The sequence below is a fragment of the Macaca mulatta genome, chromosome 20, assembly GCF_049350105.2.
Source record: "Macaca mulatta isolate MMU2019108-1 chromosome 20, T2T-MMU8v2.0, whole genome shotgun sequence".
NCBI classification, from domain to species: Eukaryota; Metazoa; Chordata; class Mammalia; order Primates; family Cercopithecidae; genus Macaca; species Macaca mulatta.
The window spans coordinates 57,547,498-57,569,851 of record NC_133425.1 but is presented as its reverse complement, the minus strand read 5'-3'; the positions used below and the strand labels follow the sequence as shown (position 1 = coordinate 57,569,851).

At 38.8% G+C, this 22,354-nt stretch overlaps 1 protein-coding gene across 2 annotated transcripts in view; it reads left to right on the top strand.

Moving 5' to 3' along the window:
* The window catches only part of CDH8 (cadherin 8), a 385,185-nt gene that overhangs the window by 16,235 nt on the left and 346,596 nt on the right, over window positions 1-22,354 (top strand).

The following is a 22,354-nucleotide window of genomic DNA, read 5'->3' as shown; positions in this document are numbered from 1 at the left end:
AAACTTTAGTTTAGTGGAGTGTGTGTGTGTGTGCGCGTGCACACGCATGCGCGTGTGTGTTAGACTGGACTTACATTTGTTTTGCTCCTGTTGGGAGGTCAGACAAATGTTCTTTGGTAGACATAGGCTGCCTGCTTTCCAAAATCACACTGTGGGTTATTGGAGACCACGTGTTTATTCCTCAGCACTGTTCATAAGCTCCTTTTAATTTTGATGCACATCTTCATGTAGGCATAATTCCATTTAGGAGCCTGCCAATGACTGATTTTCTTGATAAGTCAGTTTAGAAGTGAATCAGGCCAATGTTATTCACTTCCCGAATGCAATGATTTAAAAGAAAAATAGGAGGGGAATTAAATATTGATCTTCAGGACTTGAGTTAACTCTTTGTGTTTCACCGGGAACTTCTGATTGCATTAATGCTTTTACCCTATTGTCTTGCAAAACGAATTGAGCCTCTCCAAGGATTATGTTTCTCATTTCATATGGTTCTACGTGGATAAAGAAAGCCTGCATGAGGAGATACCATGAACCATTACATGGATATTTATTGAGACTTTCCTATGTGCCAGACGCTCTATTAGGCATGGGAGGCATATCAATGAACAAAACAGTGATCTCTGCCTTTAAGGAACTTATATTTTGGCCAATACTGAGTGTTTATTATCTGTTGAACACTATTATAAAAGCACTTTGTGGGCACCAACCTTTTTGATTCTAACAATAGCACCCCCTTCAGTATATGCATACGTATGTTCATTTGCATGCATGGATACAAATATATATGTATAAAACTAGTCTGCACTCCCTTTGTCATAAGTTCAAAATATAAAATCTGAAAGATTTTTTTGTATCCTTGATACAAACTCAGGGAGCAGAACCGACTTAAGGCTACTATAGTCGTAATGCGTAATTGTGACTTCATATATTTTGCTGCAAAAATGTTAACGTGATGGATTACAGGGTGCTGCCCCAGACCCTGCTGAGGGTGTTACTTACCATATAGTTTATATACCTTAGTGTTTCTGAAGTGTGAACAGTTTTGAATTCCAAAATACTTCTGGCCCCATGGGTTTTGGATATGGGCTTCTTTACCAGCATTATCTTACCTTTTTTGTAGGTACAAAAGCGGGTTTTAGATGGATTAATAAACCAAACCAATATCACAGAATGGTAAATGATCTACCTGAGTTCGAATCCTATTGGAAATTCCAATGGCCATTATTTCACCCACTGTACCTTATTACATATTAGGAACCAGCTAACTGGAGTTTAAACTGTAATTTACACTTACGAGTTATCGAGTATGGAATGTAAAGTCTTTAAATGCCTGCTTCTGGATAGTCAGAACTTCTTTAATCAGCCCTAAGGCAAGACATTCTCATACCATATGAAATTCTGGGAATACATGCGTATTTACATAATGGATGCTTTTTCTTTGCTTTTCTTAGTTACCTCTTTATGAAGGTATATCACTGTGACTGTGCCTTGCATAATGTAAATAACAAAACATGCTATGCCCAGGAGAACATTTCGTTTTTATCTGGGTAGAAAAAGTAATTAACGTGGGGTTGCTTAGGACTCAGAATCTGATAACTGATTTCACCTCCATTCCTTACATGTAGTAATAGAGATAGAGGTAAACAGCCGGGCATTCAGCATCTTCTTGTGACTTATTGACACATGAGACGTTCATGCTTCTCTGAATGACAGAAATGTTGCCAGTGAACCCTAGGATTTTGAAATAGCCAAAATGCCTTTGAGTCTTAGTGACGGTTTTTATCTAGGCTTTTCACGGCGTCCTACCATGACCAATTCCCAAATAATTGTTAAAATAGAGTTTATTTTCTGGAAAACTTCTCTGCGAACATTTCCCATCATACCTATTTCCCTTTAAAGAAAAATGCTCCTGAATTATGACAGCGTAGCCTTGGAGGATCTTGGCTTGTAGCGTAGCCAAAAATACATTTCAGGTGACGGCTTCAGATTATGAGTCAAGCTGAGTGCGAAGATGATCTGTATCGGGATGCCCACCGGTGCTTTACAGTGTTTTATCTCTGCGCACACTCTTCCACATCCGACTCTTTAAACCACTTCACCTCCCAGCTTCTCCCCAGGAACCGGCTGAGAAGCATTACTTACTTATGAGCACACCTGCTCTTTGAAAGGCGCTCCTGCGAGTCACCATGGTGAGGCCTCTGACCTAGCAGGTTGAGTTCGAGCTCAAGGGCAGAGCTAGTTTTTGAGTGATAGGTTCTTCAGAGCCTCACATATAACCTTACCACATCCATCATCTGTTTTTAGTATATCGGTAGGCAGCTGGATGCTGAGAAAGCTCCTTAGCATCAGAGATGTACTCTCTCGAGGTTTGAATATGGGCTTGGCCACTTTCTGGGTGTTAACCCTGAGAAGATTACTTAAGATTTTCAAGGATTATGCAAATAAGATAAATAAGAATTTGTAAGAATAAAGAAAATAATAGAAGCATAGTGCCTGCCATATAGTAATTGCAGTTGTAATTGCATTCTTAATTGTATGTGTGTGTGTATGTGTTTGTAGTTGGAGTGGCAGACAAATTAACAATTACCTCACTAGGTGAATAACAAGACTCTGGGAGTCCCTGCACAGGGACATGTTGTATAGTGCGGAGGTGATGTTTCTGTTTGTCTTGAAGAGTCACCGACCCAGGGGTGTGGGGTGGGAAGTGAAGTGCCCCAGCAAGATAGAGGAGTTTTTGCAAAGTCTTGGGGAAGAGAGTAAGATGACTGAGAGTAAGATGCTTCCCTTGGTCAGAAGCAACATAAGCTTTTATATTTTCTGTTGAAATGGAATGAAGTCAGTGGTCATATATATTGGTTTCTATTTAAGAGAGGGTCTTGCTCTGTCACTCAGGCTGGAGTCCAGTGATGCGATCATAGCTCACTGCAGCCTCGACCTCCCAGGCACAAGTGAATAGTCCCTCTTTAATGGCTGGGACTACAGTCATGCACCACCATGCTTGGATATTTTTGTTTAAATCTTTTGTAGAGATGGGATCTCCTGTGTTTCCCAGACTGATCTTGAACTCCTGGGTTCAAGCAGTCCTCTGGCCTTGGCTTCCCAAAATGCTGAGATTACAGGTGTGAACCACCATGCCTGGCCTGAAAGTCATAGTCTTAGAGAGGCTTTCCCTATTAGTTCTTCTAAAATGTAATTGTTCCTCCTTTAATATTTCATACCCTTTGTCTATGCTTGATTTTTTTTTCTTCCTGACAATCATTATCTAACATACTCTATACCTTATTATGTTTATTATTTGCCTCTTCTAGGGTGCAAGTTCCACAAAAAAGGATTTTTGAGTCCTTTGGTCTTTACTCTGTATTCCCACAACCTAGAACCCTGCCTGTATATAGGAACTGCTCAGTAAATACTTTACATGAAAAAATAAATGAATAATTTACCTACATAATGGAAGAATTTATAATAGTCATATAAGCTCAATGGTATTTTTCAATAAAGGAGCTTTCGTGTTCTCTCTTTCATATGGGTATTTTATAGACCCATCTGGGTAGTTAAAAAGTGTTTTCTATGTATTGATATTGAAAGTGTTTCTTTGAGGTAGTGAGTGTGAAGAAAAAGTTAACTTGTTTAAACAACTGTCTTTCAAAAAGCTGCAGTATTACCTCAGTGGAGACTGTCTTCCTTACCACTGTCATAAAGCAACACGTTGTCTTCCAACTGTCTTCAGACTTTTGTGTTTGGGCTTATCGTACAAACTGGAGCAGAAAGCTTTTGTCTGGATTTCTGAAAAGCAAATACCAGCCAAACAGACTCCATTCCTGCCTCCAGTTCTCTGTGGACCAAAGCAGGGCAGAGTCTGTTCATAAACACATAAACATTGAGGGTTCACATCTCCATGTACCTCAGTGTTGACTTTCTTTGGAAATTGTGAGAGAGAAAAAAGTGGCTCACGGGACACTTAGCCCAAATCTGCTTATTTGTTCTGGTCTTAGGAAAGAGAAAACCTGTGGTGGTTTTTGATGAACTGACACACAACACGAAAATACCGTCCTGTGGTAAAATGTGCAGATACTCTTTATGGTAGACAGCTTGATGTCATTATGAGAGCCCTTGGCTGGAAGTCAGGATGGTGATTGATACAACCATGCCACAAATATTTATTGAGCACCTACTGTCTGCAGAGTATTTCATTGCCAGTGGATTCTCAGCTCTGAGCAAACATAGGTCTATCTCTGCCTTCTGCATGGAACCAGTGAGCTCCTAGAGGGAGACGGACATTAAAACAGAAAATCAAATGAAGAAACATCACAAGAAAACTGAAATAAGTGCTCTGAAATGAAGGAATGTGGTTCTCTTAAAGCATATACAGAGGAAACTGCCCTATTCTATGGGAGGATGGAATCTTCCCAAAGGAAATAACCTGGAAGCTGATATGCATTAACCTGTTGTTGAACCAGGGTTCAGGGATAAAGAGAAAAAGCATTTTTGATAGAGGAAATAGCACGTTCAAGGCTGTTTACAGAGCTGAGAGAGGGTCAGGGTAACTGAGTGGGTCTTAGTTCTGGCTGTATAACAAGTTAACACAGACTGGGTGGCTAATAAACAACAGAAATGTATTACCCTCAATTCTGGAGGTTGGTAGTCTTTAAGATCAGGGTGCCAGCATGGTTGGTTCTGGTAACGGCTCTTTTCCAGGTTGTAGACTGCAATCTTCTTGTATTCTCACACTGGTAGAAAGAGGGCAAGGAAGCTTTCTGGGGCTTCTTTCAGAAAGGCTCTAGTTCCCTTCATGAGGGTTCCACCCTCATGACCAAATTACCTTTCAACAGACTCACCTCTTAATACCATCAAACTGAAGATTAAAACTCAACATACCAAGGTCATAGACATTCAGTCTGTTGCCCTGAAACACAGAGATCTAGGCTTAAAGTCTCTTGTGTCAAGTTAGAAAGATAAGCAAAGATCTCTTGGAGATCTGGCTTCTTTCTCTTTTAGTTCTACTACAAAGTAACTGGGAAAAAAGTCACTTCTGTTGGGTGCAATTTCCTCACTTCTGAGTGTATGGGATTAAGATATTATATATTTAAGACACAAACCCCTATGGAACAGGAATACACACACACACACACACACTCCACATGCTCATTGAATATCCTTTTTCCACAATGCTTGGGACCAGAAGTATTTCAGATTCGAGATATTTTCAGATTGTGGAATATTTGCACATATATTGAGATATCTTGGAGAACGGAGCCAAGTCTAAACATGAAATTCATTTATGTTTCCTATTTGCCTTACACACATAGCCTGAGGGAAATTTTCTATAATTTTTAAAATAACGTTTTTATGTAACAAAGCTTTGACTGTGACTCATCATGTGAAGTCAGGTGTGGAATTTTCTACTTGTGGTGTCATGTCAGTGCTCAAAAACTTTCAGATGTTGGAGATTTTTAGATTTCAGATTTTCGGATTACAGATGCTCAGCCTCTGTGTGTGTGTGTGGGGGGGGTGGTGTGTATGTGGCATCGATTTTTGGCTCAGGTTGCTTTAGTCCTTGTTCTGCAAGTCCTGTGATCCTCAATTCGTTATATTGCTTTATTTTGGGAAAAAAAAAAACCAGTCTGCTCTGCAGGTGGTCATAGTTCTTCTATACTAAATCCTCTCTCTTACATAAACTTCTCTGCTCTCTTTCCTCCCCTTTTTCCTCCTACCTGGGCTTCTGAGCTGTTCCTTATTTGGATGTAACTCTGTTGCTGGTAATGCCACGTCTATTTATAATTCTCTTCCTCCAAGGCACTGACTCATTTTCTCTCTTTAAATTTGACCTTCTAACCTTCCCTCTTCACTGTAACTTGGAAATCGTTTGGGTGGTGCTTAGTATGAAGGACACGGGATGCCAAATAATTACACTATATTACAGTTTATGGTGTCTGCGACTGGTGAGAAAATTGCACTTGACATGCCATTATTTTTTGCCGGCCGTTTGCATGTTAAGAGCCCTGGACTACGCAGTCACAGCTTAATTGTATCTTTGGCCTTGTGAGAACAATTCATTGTCATTTCCATGAAGCTTCTACCTACTCAGACAGAGCCTTCTGCACCAATAATTTGGCAGGAATGCAAGTCAGCATCGCGTGTCTCAACCTGGTCAAACAAGAAGAGTTGGCTCCCTCTTGTCCAATGTCCCGACCTAGAAATAGGGGTATCCCAGAGCTGCTGGAAACCTTTGGCTACTAATATAAATAAAGAGAATAATATTAGTCATTTAAATTAGCAGAAACCCTAAACACACACACGCTTACCTACACACGTGCACACACATGCACATGGAGGATTTCTTAGCTGAGTTTGTGCCTGAGCAAAATTCCAAATCAGTAGCTCCAGACTCTCACCCTGTTCATCTCATTCCTTATCAAGGGACCAGGTGAGAGAGAGTGGATAATCGATGCTTATGTTTGTAGATGCACTGAGAAGTAAATTCAGCCAGCTTTCTCTTAAGAAGAGTCTTGCATATTTTGTCGGCTATTTGAGAGTCATCTCATGAAGGCAGATATTTTTCCCACTTGAAGCAAAATAATAGCAGTCATATGTTTATGGATGACACAATCAGATTATATAATTCTGTTTTTTAAATAGATTGCAACAAGATAGTCAGTACAAAAAAAAACTCAGAGTATTGATTCCTATTACAAGTATGAAGCTGAAATTCACAGGGAAACATTGCACAAATATAAATGCTGCATGACTGAAGAGTGACTCATTGCATATTCACATGACAGAATAGCATAAAGTCATTAAAAAAAGTAAGATTTATAACACGAGAATGTGGTTGCAACTTAATAAACACCAGAGGCAAGATAATAAAAAGTGTGTAGAATATAATTATTAAAATATATGTGTGATACAGCCAGAGTGCCTGGCATATAGCTGTTAAAATATGTGTGTGAACATGAAAAAATATATTTAAACATTTTTATAACTAACTTCAAACCATGAATACAGACGTATGTATTCAAACTTTTACAAAAAAAAAAAAAAAAAAAAGAGCCATTAGTACCCATTATCCTGCTCACCCATATTCAATACTTTTAGATATTCTACTGTTATTCTTTCAATTACCTTCACCCCCATACATGCATACACATTGCCAATGCTTTTGATTTAAGTGGTTAATTTAAAGAGAATGCAAATCATGTCTATAACCACTATTCACTGTTTTGATGTGAAGATTTCCCCAGTTGAAAACAACATAGAATCATTAAAAAAAAAAATCCCAAAGGCGTGATTATACCTAATGAGTACATGATATCCAGGTTACCCACCTTAAAAAAATTGAGGAGTTACTTTCTGACATTGATTCAGTTTAGTAACTATACCACAAAGCAATACAGGAGAACCTGTAAGGGAATATATCTGCATATTCAATCTTTTTCCCCCCAATATATGTGGTTGGATTATGAGTTTAAAAAATAATTTTCTGCATTTATTTTCTTAATATGCTTTTATTAAAATGTAAAACTTAATAAAATGAGAAAAATAATATATTTCTCAATTAACATCAATGCCATCCATTCACAGCAAATTCTTGGGGACCATTACTTAATGTAAAACAAATTTGGTAAATAGAATCTCGTTTTAAAAACTACACCTCTGCTAAACCCTTGTATGGCCAATCTCATCAATTAATAAAGCACTAGGCTTATTTAATCATTTTTATGAAGCTGTGAAGAGAGAAAGAACAGCTACAGTCTTTCTGCATTGCTAACTGCACAGTAAACAAGTTCCATAACTATGGAATAGACCAGATATTAACCAGATGAAAAGGTTTTATATTTGATTTTTTAAATGGGAAACTACCTTATGAGTCTTCAAGTAATATAATCAGCCTACAGGTTGCTTGTAATTTTTTCAACAGATAGGAATGACCTAGAAAAGTTATTTATGGAACCATGTTATTTAAGAAAGATAAAAGTGTTAACAGCGTTTACAGAATTTCTTTTGGCCTGGCTAAGAATGTTTTCTAGACAGTGGTATTTTAAAAATAGTTCAGTATTTTCCATCTGTACATATCATTTCCATTGTAATTAACTTAAATTCACCCTCTTGCATGCACATACACACCTTGGCCTAATTTGGTCATCCATGTTTCTGTCCCTAAGTCTTTGAATATTTCGTTACACAGTATTTCAATAGACAGCCTTGTGCACAAAAATCGGAATACTCAGTTAAGATATGAGCATGTTTTCTCATCAGCACTGGCTCTCTCACCTCAGATTTTAATACGTTTAGGAATCCCTTTAGATGTTATATTCTAGAAGAGAAATATAATACACTACATTTTTATTACTCAAAGTGAAGTCTGCAGACCACCAGCAGCAACACATGGGAGCTAGTTAGAAATACAGAATTTCATTCAACACCTGTACACCTGGACTTATTGAATCAGAATCTGTGTTTTAACACTACCCCCAGGTAATTCTTGTGCACATTAAAGCCTTTAAAAATGAAATACACATTTAGTTTTTAGGAAATCAGCCAATCATCAATCAACCCCTGTATGGGTCAAATCATGCTTTTTTGCTCTCTGTACCCGTCGCTTTTGAATACCACCCAATGTTAAAAGAGGGTCAAGGGGGCTAGTATTTGGAAAAGCCCTAGCTGAGGTTTTGGAAGGAAACAGCTGTTGATTTTATTTGAACCCCATGTGGTAGGTGATGAACGTAGTGGGTTGATGGGACTTCTTCCACACTGCAGGTGATGGTGAAAAGCAACAGCCTGCGTGTGCACCCATGCTCCTACCACCAGCTCAATTCCTCAGTGAGAACTGTTAACTGTTGTCTGCTCAGTTCCGTGGACTACTTCCTTTTCTCTATACCTATTTACCACAACTCGGCAGATGTGTTCTGAAATCTACAGAGTATCAAATGTCACTGGGCTTCCATGGAAAGCAGTAGCAGAATCCAAATGAGCCTGATCAGGAGGGCTGAGGAATACTGGGAAACAGCAGAGAATAAAACCCTACATGCATACTTCTGTTTCTCCCTAATCCTAAGAAAAACTCAACTGCATTGCAGACATTTTTTTTCTGTGAATATATGGTTGAGACTAGGAAACTGATGACATTATCTGGGGACATGAAAATGGGGGAGAAAAACAGGTTTGTTCTTTTTCTTTCTTTCTTTTTTCTTTTTTTTGAAATGGAGTTTTGCTCTTGTTGCCCAGGCTGGACTGCAATGGCGCCATCTCAGCTCACCGAAACCTCCGCCTCACGTGTTCAAGTGCTTCTCTTACCTCAGCCTCTTGAGTAGCTGGGATTACAGGCTTATGCCACCACGGCAGGCTATTTTTTTTTTTTTTTGAATTTTTAGTAAAGATGGCGTTTCTCCATGTTGGTCAGGCTGGTCTCGAACTCCCGACCTCAGGTGACTCGCCTGCCTTGGCCTCCCAAAATGCTGGAATTACAGGCATGAGACACTGCGCCCACCCCCAAGAGAAAAAGAGATTTTAAGGAACCTGAATAAAGTGATAGTATCTATTGAGTGTTTACTAAATGGCTGCCAATTTATTAAAGTTTGCCTACTCAATCTTCACAGCAATCCCCTGATAAAGGTAACATTATACACATTACCAGTTCGGGAGAAAGTCACTGCAGGGAATGGTCAGTTCCACTAGAAGATGCAGGGGAGACAAATAGTGATTACGTGATGAAGCCTGGAGTCAAACCTGAGTGTAGTGATCACAGAATTTGTTCCTGTCACCATGGCAACACACGATCTCATTTGAACCTTGTGTGGTAGGTGCTCAGTATGCTGGGCTGTGACCCCAATTTGCAGATGAGAACGGTGAGATCACAGAAGGAAACAAAGGTATGGTCTCATAATGAGAATGTAAAAGGTTTAGTAAGATTTGAGCAGACAATGAGAGATGTTTCTCTAATTACAAAGCCACCACACGTATTTTTTGCACCTCTATATGCTTTGTTAGTTAGGGACAGAGGTGCACATAAATCCCTCGAGAAAAGAAAAATGCCCTTGAAGATTATGCTTGTGCTGGCTCTGTTTTATTTATTTTATGGGAATCAGAGGAGAGGACAGTGGCATAGCCTGGGCCCGGGCAGGGCTGCTACCAAGTATACCACAATTTGAGGGTTGTTCTCCTAATACGGGGGTTAGCCTAGTATCTTGATGCTTTGTTTTCTTTTTTTTTTTTTTTGAGACGGAGTCTCACGCTGTTGCCCAGGCTGGAGTGCAGTGGCGCGATCTCGGCTCACTGCAAGCTCCGCCTCCCGGGTTCCCGCCATTCTCCTGCCTCAGCCTCCTGAGTAGCTGGGACTACAGACGCCCGCCACCGCGCCCGGCTAATTTTTTTGTATTTTTAGTAGAGACGGGGTTTCACTGTGGTCTCGATCTCCTGACCTTGTGATCCGCCCGCCTCGGCCTCCCAAAGTGCTGGGATTACAGGCTTGAGCCACCGCGCCCGGCCGATGCTTTGTTTTCTCATTTTAAAAATATATTAAAAATGATTATGCTGATGCATGGAGAAGGAGTAGCAAGAAGAGAAAAACGGTTTTATTGAAAATTTCAAACATCTTGCTACGTGCTTTAAATATATTTACACGTTATTATTTTCAATGTTGCAGATAAGAAAATTAAGACTTTTGGACGGAAGTAAATTCTCACTGACTCGGTGACCAGAGTGTAATGATTCTGGTTTTGCCTGAGCTGGGCAGAGCTTTTAACCATGCCAGAGCTGTAGCAAAAAGTTAGAGAGTTCACTGGAATCTTTAGTCAAAACTGAACAATTTTCTAGGTTCTTCTTAAAGTGAGAATCACCGGAACAGCAAAAAGAAGAGTGGAATGAAAAATAAAATCCTGTACACATAGATAGGAACTAAAAGAAGACAAAACGCTTGTACCCTCCAGTTGCTTGAACTAATTGTGTTAATGATGAATAATTTAGTAACAATTCCCTGTAGTCCTGGAAACTGAGCTGGTGGACAATATTACAGAGGCTCCAGAGGTGGGATCTATAATTTACTTAGCTCTGTGCGGTGACTTCCCTGACGCCCCTTGTAACTTTATAAGTCTTTTTTCCAAATAGATATGTGCTGCTCTGTTGCAGTTCTTCCGTTCCAGCGCCCATCTTGGTGACTTTCTCCTGAGCAGTTCTGGTCATGTCCTCTGCTACTGGTACACCTTGGCCACTGAGAATAACCCCTTTATGCCTTTAGCAAATACTCTGAGGAACAGTAATTTGATGAAAGACCAAACATGTTATTAAAAATGACCAAATCCTGTAACTTTTAGAAGCAAGTCAGACTCCCTAGCCATTCAAAAGCTTTATTTAGAATGTGGCAGGGTTATTTATAGTGGAGTTTTTCTTTGCTTTTTTTTTTATGTGCTTATAGGAACCTAAAAGTATAAATGAATTTCTCATTGCAGTTTGGTTTTTGTCATACTCGTCTGTGTGTGTGTGTGTGTGTGTGTGTGTGCGCGCACACACATCCTATTATTTTTTCTCTTAAAGGAGCTTTGCTTTGGTGAAGTTCATCCTCTGATTGCATCCCTGACTTTGTAGGAACATTTATAATCAGCTTTTTGAGGTGTTTTCAGAAATCACTAGATGTCTGCAATGGCTGGGCCTATTGATCAAGGCCACTGTTTTTCTAGTACTCTCTTCTGTTTTTCCTGTCATTAAACTCTTACTGTAAAGGTCTTAGTTTTTTATAGCTGAACCCAAATATCACATCCCAACTAGACTATCAGAAACGCATTTAAGACTGCGGTTCATGCCTATGATCTCAGCATATTGGGAGGCTAAGATTGTGAGGATCGCCTGAGCCTGGGAGTTCGAGGCTGCAGTAAGCTATATGATCATGGCACTGCACTCAAGCATGGGCAACAGAACGAGACCCTCCCCATCAAACTCCCAAGAAAGAATCTATTTAAATGTTCCTGTCTTACCAGTTGGAGGAAAGACACAAGCAAAAAAAAAAAAGCTGAAAGACCAAACAATAAACATGGAGACTCTCCCAGCTCCCTATCGTCACAAACACGTAAACAAAACCAGGTGGTAAGACAGTGTCAAAGAGACAAATCACAGAGCCAAGTGGTAGAGGGTGAGACAGAAATCCAAAAATACAAAGCAAATGTCACACTACATGTGATACAACATAAGAATGGACCTAGGCTGGGCACAGTGGCTCACACCCGTAAACCCAGTGCTTTGGGAGGCTGAGGCAGGAGAATCACTTGAGCCCAGGAGTTTGAGAGCACACTGGGCAACACAGCAAGACCCCAGCTCTACAAAATATGTTTAAAAATTAGCTGAGTGTGGTGGTGTGCATCTGTGGTTCAAGTTATTCCAGAGGCAGGAGGATCAAAGCTGCAGTGAGCTGTGTTGGCACCACTGCACTCCAATCTTGGTGGCAGAGCAAGATCCTGACTCTAATAATAATAATAGTAATAATAATAATAATAAAGACAAAATAAATTTTAAAAAAGGAGCCTAGATCCAGAAAACATACAGAAAGTAAGACATTTTCACAGGATCACAGCATTCAAGAAACACAGAGGTTCAAAACCAACGAGACAGAAAATGAGGTAAAGTAAAAATGAAGACCGAGGGAAGGAAAGAGAGTAGGATAGTCCCCAGAGAGGAGGGAAGGCAGAGGATACGCAAGCAAAGAAAGGCAATATGGAATGGATTTGGGGTCCACTGAGTGATTCTCACTAGGCTCAGGCTAATTCCTTTTAGCCCCTGGACAGATGGGTTAATGTGTACTTTTGTGTATATTTTTCTGATCACACAGGTTCTGATTTTTTTGTTTTTGCTTTGGAAAGGTGTGCATTTTGATTCTAACACATGATGTTTGCCGAATAACTGAGGCTGGCAGGACTTGGCATGAAGTTGGAACAATCTGAGTGAACCAACAAACATGATGATCTTTTTTTGTTCTTGAATTTTTCTAGACCAATTTTGTTTCTTAATCTTATACATTCTCTAGGAATTGGCACTAGAAAGTACATCATGGCCATTTTATCTCAAATCAGATGTGGAGCATAATAATTTAATAATAAGTCTTTAAATAAAATTATTACATGCTTTCTACCTACAGACTATGACATCAACTTAGAAGAGACATGGGAGGTAGAAAAGGCATATGGGTAAGCCCTTGGACAATTTACATCTGTCTAAAACTCTCTAAAATTGGCCGGGCGCGGTGGCTCAAGCCTGTAATCCCAGCACTTTGGGAGGCCGAGACGGGCGGATCACGAGGTCAGGTGATCGAGACCATCCTGGCTAATATGGTGAAACCCCGTCTCTACTAAAAATACAAAAAACTAGCCGGGCGAGGTGGTGGGCGCCTGTAGTCCCAGCTACTCGGGAGGCTGAGGCAGGAGAATGGCGTAAACCCGGGAGGCGGAGCTTGCAGTGAGCTGAGATCCGGCCACTGCACTCCAGCCTGGGCGACACAGCAAGACTCCGTCTCAAAAAAAAAAAAAAAAAAAAAAACTCTCTAAAATTATGAAATGGGGGGCCAGGCTTGGTGGCTCGCACCTGTAATCCCAGCACTTTGGGAGGCCGAGGTGGGTGGATCATGAGGTCAGGAGTTCAAGACCAGCCTGATGAAGATGGTGAAACCCCATCTCTACTAAAAATACAAAAGTTAGCCAGGTGTTGTGGCACTCGCCTGTGGTCCCAGCTATTTGGGAGGCTGAAGCAGGAGAATCACTTGAACCTGGGAGGCAGAGGTTGCCGTGAGCCAAGATCGTGCCACTGTACTCCAGCCTGGGTGACAGAGTGAGACGCTGTCTCAAAAAAAAAAAAAAAAAAATGAAATGTGCTTTTGAAACATCGGCAAAAGATATTTCAAAACAAGATTTATCTTTCTAGTATATTTGGGTATAAAAACAACTTAATTTATGCAGTTAAGTTTAAAATGATCTAAAATGGCCACAGAAAAGGCTAATGCTAGCTTTCTGTTTCTGCTATTTTACAAATATATTTGAGCAAATGCATTTTACAAAATCTTTTGTTTCTAACTTTTGTGGGTACTTAGTAGGTGTATATATTTATGGGATGAGCAAATACAGTTTTAATAGCTCAGTAAAGAACGAGTGAGGTGGAAGTTGGAGACTATGCATGGATAGAACCAAGGAAAATAATACTTTTTTGACTATCTAGTACCTTCCAGGATATATGAACTCTTATTTAGAGCTCACCTGAATCCTGTGAGATACGGCTATTAACATCAACCGCCTTTTAACAGATAAAGAAATAGGTTCAGAGAAATTTAGTCACTGTCCCAGGTTGGCTAATAAGGTGGGGAATTGGGATTGGAATGCAAAACTAGCTTATTTCCAAAACCTATACTTCTTCTGCCTACACTGCGCCACTCCCTCCCTCAATTTACTTGGTTCTTCCTTATGTTTCTTTACACATGGAAGGGCTCTTGTGGAAATAGGAGCCAAGTTCTCATGGAAAAGTGCTTATTTTTATGGAACATGATTTGCTCTTCCAAGTATTTCTTTTGATCACGCCAATAACCCAGAAGGCCAAGTGGTTTGACTAAGATGGCATTAGACCCACACTAGAAACCAGACCTTTGGACACCTTGTCCTGTGTTTTCTCTAGTGATCACGTTGCCTCACCAGAGGCTTTTGTCAGTCCATCAGCATTGCACATGGTGTCCACCACCCCCCACCATGGTAACTCTGCGCCATTCAAAGCATGTTGAGATTAATACTGCAGTTCCAGGTTGCCCTACAGAGCAGGTCTCTGAAGACATCCACTCCTAAATTTTGCAGCATGTCAGTGCAGCAAGGTAGGAAAGCCCTGAGTGAGATTTCCTTTTAAGTGCACCACCCAATCACATGATTTATGTGGTCTCTTTTAAATCCAAGGACTATGCTACTTCCCTACTTAGACCGGCAAATGCGAACTGAGAACCTGCATTAATAATAGACATCTTCCCAGGGCATATTATTGAATGAGGTTTTCAAAAGCCTGTGCTGTCTTGTGACCTCTTAGCTCCACATCATCCAAGATGGTGCTCCTTAATATAGCCTAGGACTCCACATTGTGAGTGCTGCATAACACAGGCCAGGAAACCATACATGCAAGATTATTGGATAATTCTTTTGCTAATGTTCGAGGAAGGCTTTTGCAGCTGTCTTCCTATAGGAATACTTTGCTAGGCTTGGATTTGGGTGAGAAGAGGTAGCACAGTTGAGTGTCACTTGGCTTTGGAAGTGCTGGGACACAGTTGCGCACCGTGACCTGGTAGGGAAGTGTTGTCACATTTACAAAGAAAATCAGCGTGCCTGGGAACTGCTCCTTGAGATGTGATAGGGAAGTAAAAGTCTGCATCTGAAGACTCCTCTAACTCAAGAGAACTTTTGAGGTAGCAGAAGAAAGGGTTCTTACTTTGGAATTAGAGCCTTGGAAGAATCTTTGCAAATACAAAACCCTCTCCTCTGCTACTCCGTAAACTCCACAAGGTTCTGACTTTCTCTTTTAAATTTTATAAAAGGGTCAGCACAAGGCACACAAGGGAAACTTTTCTCTTCCGCCTAGCAAGGGCTTGGGCTAAGACAGACTTTCCTCTTTCTCCCCTGAAAATTCTAAGCATTAAGACTGCTCGACCTGAATGCAGATACTTAATTTGAACCTCTTTAAATAATAGTTTTTTTTTTTTTTTTTTTTTTTTGAGACGGAGTCGCTCTGTCGCCCAGGCTGGAGTGCAGTGGCCAGATCTCAGCTCACTGCAAGCTCCGCCTCCCGGGTTCACGCCATTCTCCTGCCTCAGCCTCCCGAGTAGCTGGGACTACAGGCGCCCGCCACCACGCCCGGCTAGTTTTTTTTTGTATTTTTCAGTAGAGACGGGGTTTCACCGTGTTAGCCAGGATGGTCTCGATCTCCTGACCTCGTGATCCGCCCGTCTCGGCCTCCCAAAGAATAATAGTATTTTCTATTTTACAATTTATTTTTTAAAGTATATTGTTTTACCCAAGCCATGCTTTTTATGAGCCATAGGCTTGTGTTTGAAACACCAGGAGGCATACAAATTCACATATCCACAGACACACATATTTATACAGAATTAGAAAATGATGATTAGCATATATTTCTGAAACCATTAGCAAGTTTTCAACGCAGCTTCTATCTTTTTTTGTGGTTATAACCACGGTGGCTTGTCTATTTTTCTGTCATCTTTACTTCCCAAAATGAACAGCTTATATGCAATATCCTACCTTGCAATACCTTTATTGACCTCTGCTGGTCAAGAGTCCAGGCTTGTATCTTTTTCATTGAGAAAGATGGTAGCCTGGAGGATTGTGATAACGAGATTCTGCTCTGAAGTTAGACAAAGCCAGGCTTCAATTCCTGTCACAATAGCCCCATACTCAGCTTGTATCGTTGCATGAGAGTTACAGTTAGTGTTGTTAAGCCTCAGTTTCCTCACTGAGAAAGTTACTTTGTAAGATTTGTCCTTTAGGTATTCCCCTAAGCAATAGATGTGCTATCCTAGTTCATTGAGTGGGGACCAAATATTATGGTAGTTGTTACTATTCTGGACAGTTCACACCTTGGACGTTTTTGTCATTCATTAAAGCTTTTTAAAATTGCAATTAGCTAGACAGTTTTTAAATCCTGTCACTCTATGGCCATATGTTACTCATCTGTACAATAATAACCTGGGAGTCTTCAGTACTTTCTAGTGCCCTTTGGAATCCAACATTCTGTTTCTCTATGATTTTTTAATTCATACAAACTGATCCTAATACTGAGCCTGAGGAAGGAATACATTTTACTTGAGTGGAAGGAGAAATGCTTTGCCTTCTGAAGGCATAGAGGAAAGTATATGTTTAATTGTTACTTACTTTTCAATATTTAAGAAGAAGAAGAAAAAGTAGAATAAAATGATGGATATTGACATGATTCCATATTGACAGACAAACATGTCTAATATTTCAAAATGTCACATGCGAATACAATAATTATTTTGAAGATCGAGGTGAGAGGGATATGGAGGATGACTCCAACTTTGAACACTTTGAACTTCCACCCTCAGTAACCCATCTGATTCAACAGTGATGTGAGACATAGTAGGTTGACTTCTGCAATGCTGTGGACCACCCTTATTGAGACACAAGTCGGAAGGATCGTCTTTCTTTTGAGACATCAAGAGTAAACATATCCCTGAAAAAAACACAGTCAGGCATTACAAATTGTTCATGCATACAAGTATAAAATTACCATCATCATAATACTATGAATTATAATGAAATATTAAATCTATAACATCTTGTAAGGAGATTGCATATAAAGCACGTTATTAAAACATACTTTATAAAAGCTATTATGTTGCAATAACTTAGAGCTATTGAACTGCTATTATCTTTTATGCAAAATTTTAAAAAGGCTTGATCTTCAAACTGTTGCAAAGGTTAAAATAAATCCTATGATTCGAAGTACATGGAATTGGTTGAAATAAAAGCTAACATTTAATGACATATTTTATAAATACTGAAGAGAAGGAATATTTGATTCACAATTACTTAAGCATGTTACATGCACGCCTCCCCCAAGACACTTACCACCAAAATCCCACACTTTTTAAGACAATTTTTAACCTTTGTACTAATGGACGATTATGTGCCAAACATTTCTGATAAGTTTGTTTTTAAGTACAGCGACAGTTAGATCCTTTACCTAAGATAATTTATAAAACTTGTAAATTCACCTAAGATTTTTTATTGACCTGTTCTTATAAAAAATGGGGTATTTTACAAAAAGAAGTTTATTTCTAGACTCTGCTCTACCACAACATCCATTTTATAATCCTCTTCCAATGATACTAGGAAATCTGATTACCATCAACAATGCTAATGGTTAACATTTTGAGTACCTTTATGCTTGCAATAGGTGGAACACTTAGGGCATATCTCATTTAATGCTCACAAACTCCAAATGAGCTACGTGCTATCATGTATTTCCATATGTAGCTATAAACCGATTTAATGAGGTTATATAGTTCCTCTAAGGTCAGTCATCTGAAGGTTGCTGAGTCAAACCCCAAAGGTAGATATATTTGCTTTCAATTTCAATCCTAAACTTTTCAGATATATAGTCTCTTCTAAAAAAGTTGAAGTTTCTCGGGTAAAGTAGTTGCATTATATCATTTCATCAAACATACACACACACAGTTTAGAAACTAATATTGCATTCTACAGATTAATTTCCTTTCTTTTTTTCAAAATCGATATAGTTGATTAACTTGTTATTCTGAAGTGTTGACAAATTATTGGGTAAAAGTGAATTAATAGATTTATTCTACCATATCTACTGGGGACATGCTGTGTTCCAGGGTCTTTGCTGAGGTCATGAAGACACACAAAAAGATTCTGAATGATATGAACATTTACTTTGAAGAAACAAGGTAAAAATATTCAACAGTGGGCTATTTACTGTTTAAACAACCTTTCTCGTTTTTTAAAAATAACATCTACTTGTCTTATCTACTTCTTTTCTTAGCAGCCACAGCATTACTACCAGTTCACCTACATTATCTAGATCTGGCATTACTCCTGGAAAAGAATTAACAATCAAAACCAGTTTGAAGTAAGAAGGATTTATCTCTCCAGGACTCTTTAACAGAGCACATAGCTTGAAGCTAGTGCAACTTTTTAGGCAGGGAGGGAGACGATTGCTATGTAAATCATTATCACTGACAAGTTAAGCCTCCAGTCAAAAGCAGAATGTATAGCTTGTGTATTTACCTTGGGCTATTTGTCTCCACAACGTAGCCATTTGAAAATAAATACTTAAAAGCAGGTTGATATCCACACAGACACACCCTTAACAAACTGAAGTTTCAGGCTGGTCTCATGTCGCCTTGGATTAGCTGAATTTCAGGGCTTAAATTATTCTCAGGACTCCTAATATCCATCTCTTCACCCCAACCCAGAAATCCTAAGTAAAGGAGATGAAGTGAAAATTCCATCTTGAATGAGTTGCTATTTGATTAACTCTAAGAGTACCTATTAAACATAGGATTGGGAGTGGAAAATTATGAGTTCAATCTTCTCCATGTAGGTGGTCAAATCTGTTCTTCCAGTCGGCTTTCTCTGTTGCATCAAAATGACGTTTCTGAATTTCAAAGCTAGACCAGTCATTCCCCTAAATTCTGTGTCTTCATTATCTATGTGAATGAGTCCCAAATCCTTTTCCAGCCTCGATGAATAGCAGTTACCATCATTTGACCTTGGAAAGTCACTCAGATTTTTAGCATTGTTGAATATGTTAAATGAATTGATAGAAAGATAGCACTTAGAATAGGACATAATGGTGCTATGTAATTGTTAACTATAACGATAATACACATTTTTATTATTCATTAATAAATTATTGTTAACTATAGTTACTGCTAGTGTTACTACTACGGTGTCTGCTACTACTAGTAGTACTACTACAAGCACCACTAAGTTTGAATTTGATATTACATGAGAAGATAACACGTTAAATTTTATCATATTAAGAAACAGCTCAGAGAAATGAGAGAAAGTTCAACTCAACATTTTGGCCAAAGACTTTATCTTTCCTCTATATCATTACGCCTTCAACATCTCCTTTCTATTCAGTTTTTGGCAGATTGTGGGTTCAAAGTAAATGTTTATTAGTTGAGATATCTGTGTAACATTTCTGTTAGAACTTATAAAACCATCTAACACTAGTAGATGCTAAATAGATGCATGTTTTTTCTCACAGCATTTTGAAAGTCAGTCTACTCAGAAAAGATGTAGCATGAGCCGTCTTAAGCCATGTGGAGAAATAGGAAAGCTTTTACACTGTTTGTGGGAGTGTTAATTAGTTCAACCATTATGGAAGACTGTGTGGAGATTCCTCAAGGATCTAGAACCAGAAATACCATTTGACCCAGCAATCTCATTACTTGGTATATACTCAAAGGATTATAAATCATTCTACTATAAAGACACATGCATACATATGTTTATTGCAGCACTATTTACAATAGCAAAGACTTGGAATCAACCAAAGGCTCATCAATGATAGACTGAATAAAGAAAATGTTGCACATATATACCATGGAATACTATGCAGCCATAAAAAAGAATGAATTCGTGTCCTTTGTGGGGACATGGATGAAGCTGGAAACCATAATTCTCAGCAAACTAACACAGGAAAAGAAAACCAAACACCACATGCTCTCACTCTTAAATGGGAGTTGAACAATGAGAACAGGGGTTTGGGGGCAAGGGGAGGGAGAGCATTAGGACAAATATCTAATGCATGTGGGGCTTAAAACCTAGATGACGGGTTGATAGGTGCCACAAACCACCATGGTACATGTATGTATACCTATGTAACAAACCTGTACATTCTGCACATGTATCCCAGAACTTAAAGTAAAATAAAAAAGGGGGGAATTATTGTAATTTTTTTTCAAGGAATATTTAACTCATGTCTTTACATGCCCCAGTGAGCACAATATAAACATCAGAGACACACGGAAAGCGATATGCGTGTGTATGACATTTTTCAGGATCCTTTAAAATCATAGTCACTACCTGGCACTTTACACCCATTGTCTCATTTAATTCTCATCATAAGCCTAAAAGTTAGATGTTACTATAACTACATTATAAGAAACCGATACACTGCAAGAGGTTAGGTAAATTTTCCAGCATTGTGAAGACCGTTCTATATCTGCTGAACTCTAACATTCATCTATCTAGCTCCAAAGCCTTGCTTCATTCTTCATGCTCTCTGTGTAGCAGTAGTCTCTGACTTTCATGATTTTCATGATCCTTTTACTCTGAGTTTCTGCCTCTAAATCTCAATCTTCCTTTTTAATAGCTCCAGTCTCCAAAAGCTGTGATACCCTAGCCAAATTAGTGGTGGAGTTGTGCTTTAGATCCAAATCCATGTGACCATAAACGAGTCAGCTCAACATCGCTGAGCTCAGATTTTTCAATTGTAAAATATTTGGTAATCTTTATATTTTGGCTTAAATGAGGCAGTAAATATATGAGAAGTTTCTAGCAGTGTCTTTCATATAGTAGGCACTTAGTGGATGAAAGCTACTCTTTTTATTGTCCTTACTCTTCTGATTATTGTATATAATCAGATAATGAAGAGGCATCACTAATCATTTAAATTTTCATCCTTCTAAAGCTGTGTATTAGTTATGTTTGCTAATGAGACTCCTGTACTTAACTGATCTTATCCACTTTGTCATGCCCAGTATCTTAGTTTGAGCTTCCATATAGTATCTATCCTTCCAATTTCTTGCAATTGAGTCCTTTTTTCCCCTATGTATTGATTTTATTAAATATTTTGGCTCAGTAAGTCATTAGAATAAAATATCTAGTCTTAGAGAGAAAATTATCTTTGGAATCAGCAACTCAGTTTTATTTCAAAGATGAAGAAAGTGAATGGAGGAAGCAGAGACTTGAATATCATTCTACTCTAAGGATGTCCATGATCATTTGACAACTGTTTTCTGGAAGGATAAAAATACAGTGGGAGCAAGAGAAAATATAGGAGTATAAGAGTCAGTGCATAGACTTTAAGGGCCTAGATAAACAACTAGTATATGGGATCACTTTGATGGCATGTGCAAAATGACACAGGCAGGGCCTCAAAGAAATATGAATTATGTTCTCTTCTCAATAGAACGTCTTTATTTTACTTCAGGCAGTGTACCATAAGGCAGGATTGTGGAATATTGTGAGAATTCCTGGCACACCAGCAAAGTAGACTCTGAGAGACTTTAAGTTAAGATGGCTTGGAAATAACATTAAAATTATGACCTTATGACTTTTTTAGAGAAAATCTGTATCTTAGGATAAAGAAGAGGAATTCTTCTTTCAAAAAAAAAAAAAAAAAAAAAAAAAACTCAGAAAAGGATTATACTTAAATACACACACACACACACACACACACACACACACACAATTCTGTGGTCATGAAATATTAGTTTGAATATATGAAAGAAAACAAAATGCTAAACTACTAAATATTTCAGGACTGTTACTGCTTAAATTGTAGACCTGGGCCAGGCATGGTGGTTCATGCCTGTAATCCCAGCACTTTGAGAGGCTGAGTGAGGTCGGAGCATTGCTTGAACCCAGGAGTTTGAAATCAGCTTTGGCAATGTAGCAAGTCCCTCACCTCTACAAAAAATAAATATAAATGAATAAATAAATTGTAGACCTAATTGGAGATGTAATAAACTATCCTGATTGATATAATATAATTTAATTTGTGTTTTAAAAATCATTTTATTAATTAAATTACCACTGAACCATGGGTTTAGGTAAAAATT